The 3,378-nt window shown below is 41.3% G+C and overlaps 1 pseudogene; it reads right to left on the bottom strand.

Moving 5' to 3' along the window:
• Window positions 1–2,252: 2,252 nt before the first annotated feature.
• Window positions 2,253–2,393, bottom strand: LOC118625962 (annotated as a pseudogene).
• Window positions 2,394–3,378: the final 985 nt, after the last annotated feature.

A 3,378-nucleotide genomic window follows, 5' to 3' on the forward strand; every position in this document is an offset into this window, starting at 1 on the left:
CCAGAGAGACCCGGGTTCGGTTCCCGTAAGGGCACGTTGCTCAGTTGCAGTTTGTCCCTGGCTCTGGTTGGGTTGTGGGGGTAGCAGCCACTCGATGTGTCCCTTTCACGTCTATGTTTCTATCTCTCTTCCTCTCTCTCCCTCCCAGCCACTCTATCTGAACAAAAAATGGAAAAGTGTCCTCAGGTGAGGATAAAAATAATAATAATAAAAATAAAATGATTCCTTACCTCTCTCCTTTGCTGTTTCACCTGTACTCTTAACTTGAAATCTTGTCTAAAATCTAAATTGGGAAAAAAGTTCCAGTGTGGACTTCTAGTCTCCCCTCTGCTCCGTCTCTATCTCTGCACCTTCGTTCGCCCCTTTGGTCTCCTGTTCTGACTTGGACCCGGAGAGCAGGCCCTGCCCTGGGGCCTGTCTATTCCTCCACACTCGTGTCTCTGCTCCCATGGATTTCCTCTCTTCCCTGCACCTTCCCGTCTTCTCTCTCTGTCGTTACCATTCATGCAAAATAAATACCAGGACAACCTGATTGATTCTATGCCCCAGCACCTACTACCTCATTTCTGCTATCCTTTCCAACATATCTCCGCAGAACGGTTGCTACACCCACTGCTCTCGCTGCTCACCTATATCCTCTCTTTATTTCACTGACTTCCACACTCCTGTCCGCTCTGACTGCTGCCAAAGGCACTCCTAGCTTCCTCCGGCCAAACCCAGGGCTGCTGTTTGTGCTGACCTTCCATGAGGTCTTAGCAATATTGAATGTCATCCATGACCCCCTCTTGAAACACTCTATCCTCTTGTCTTCGTGTCCCTAAATTCTTCTATGTCTCTTTCTATCACTTTAGACTTTTTTCATTCATTGCTTATTGAAGCAAGACAACTTTTCAGTCTCCGCTGCTGGTTCTTGCTCTGCTGGTCCTCTCCTTGTCAGAATGCCTGAGGCACAGGGAGAGACATGGGAACACGCGGGCGTCATCCTTGATTTCTCTTCTTACCACTACCTTAAATCCACCACTGAGTGCTCCATGGTACGTCTAATATCTACTACTGGAAATGGCCACCTCCAGCCTTATCCAAATCAACATCATCTCCTGGACACTACTGCAGCTAGCTCATGGCTCCCTGACCCTCCTCCCTGCACAGCTGTCAGCATGAGCCTTTCAACGTATGACTCACAGCACTTCACTTCTTACATTTTACTCTGTACAATTTACAAATCCTGCTTACGGAATAGAACCCATTCTCCCTAACGTGGCCTTATATATTTGAGTTTTACCTTTTTCTTAACTTATCAAGTTATACCCACGTTGATTTTTTGATTCTCAAACTCATTAAGTTTTGGCCTTTGCATTAATCTGTTTATCGTTAGATTTGAGGTCTCAAAAATGGCAACTGTATTATAATTAATTACTATATGTATCCTCTTTCCAGTTCCACTTGGAAACGCTGTTTCACCTTATATTGTTGGGCGATAATGGATAATTAGCACTACATTTGTCTCAACACAAGGTCCGTTTTGTTGTGAGATTTTGGTATTGTAGACTGAAGCCCGGCAGGTTCGAGCTGTGCAGGGAGCTCAGAATACACTGTAAGAAATAGGATAAATCGGATACTGAAAGTGTAATTGAAAGGGACTTCAATAATGTCTTTTTGGTAAAAAGGAGACTTTATAGATAACATTTTCAATAGATATAAGACTTCTATTAAGAGTAGAAGCCCTGGCCCATGTGGCTCAGTTGGTTGAGCATCATCCCATGCATGGAGAGGTAGCAGACTCCCTGGGCACGTGTCCAGGTTGTGAGTTCAATTCCCCACTGGGGGCATGCAGGTAACCAATAAATGTTTCTCTCTCACATCAATGTTTCCCTCTCTCTGTCACTCTCTCTTCCTATTGCTCTAAAATACATAAAAACATATATATTTTTAAAAATAATACGGTAAACTATTAAGTAAGGCCTTCTAATTTGTTTGGAGCATAGAGGAAAAAGTATATGAAGATTCATAAACATGTTTCAAATTTAATTCTGAATTAGGTGTTTTAAATAGTTTTTGTAATGTTGCACATAAAATAGCATTAAAATAATTTCCTCAATATTTTCCATCAAACTTAGATATTATGCTCATTGCTCTGCAACTTACCTGTTTCACTTACAACTTTCCAGGTAAAATATTTAAATCATTATTTTAATGGCTATAAAATGTTTAATGCGGTGGATATACTATAAATTATTAATAATTTTTTATTCATATGGTATTTAGACTATTTCCATTTTTGCCATTACAAACAATGAATATATTTGGATACGTACCTCCTCTGGGTACTGCTATTTTTATTTCTGATAAGAACATATACTATACTTGATCTTAGCCAAAGGCTGAGAAGCAATGCTACTTTTATTTCTTTTCTTTTTATTAATTAATTTTTGTTACAGATGTTTCTTCTTTCCCCCCCACTGATTCCCCCCTCCTACTTTTATTTCTATAGAATTAGGTCCTGACAGTGAGATTTCTGAGTCATGGTTTTGAATTTTTTAGTCTTCATCACATTTTGCCATTTGAGTTGTAAAAAGCGTATTTTGTTTTAACTTGCATTTCCACAGTGACTAGTGAGGTTCAACATTTGTTCATCCATCAGATGTTCACCATGTGCCCACGGTGTGCTGGAATCGCGTTGCTTCATGACTTCTGATGGGGCATCACTTTTCCAGCTCCATGTTGTGATGCTGTTAATTCAGTAGTTTGAAATCTGCCAAGCCGGGAGACTTTTATCCTAGTGATTAACAAATGGTACCCAGTCCCCAGCCACTCGTTAAGCATATGCTAGTCAGTTCACCACTATAGGTGGCAGACTGGGTTCTAAGTGATTTGAATACATCAGTGATCACACAGACAAACATCACTGCTGTGATACAGCCTCTATTCTTGAAGAAGAGACAGAAGATTCAGAAAATACGTAAATTAGATAGTAAGTGAAAAGATAACATTATGAAGAAGAAGCCGAGTGAAGTTAGAAGGAATAGCAGTGTGTGTGTTATGGGCGGTAGCAATTTTGCATGAAGTAGTCAGAGGGAGGCCTCTCAAGAATACACTGGGGCCCAAGGGGAGGAAGTGAAGAGAACCAGAAGAGGAGCATTCAAGGTCAAAGATACGTCAGCACAAAAGCCCCGTCTCGGACTGCGCCCGTGTTTCTGAAGAACAGCAAAGCAGGCCTGTGGTTAAAGTGGGATCGGCGAGATAAAGATAAGAAGGATACATTCCAAGAGGAAGGGGTCCAGGTGGGGATTGTGAGGTCTTTTCCACTCTGAGTGAAATGGGTCCATTTTAAGCAGAGTCACTTGAACTTGCTTAGGAAGAGCAAACTTTCTGTAGTTA

The sequence above is a fragment of the Molossus molossus genome, unplaced genomic scaffold, assembly GCF_014108415.1.
Source record: "Molossus molossus isolate mMolMol1 unplaced genomic scaffold, mMolMol1.p scaffold_m16_p_11, whole genome shotgun sequence".
NCBI lineage: Eukaryota > Metazoa > Chordata > Mammalia > Chiroptera > Molossidae > Molossus > Molossus molossus.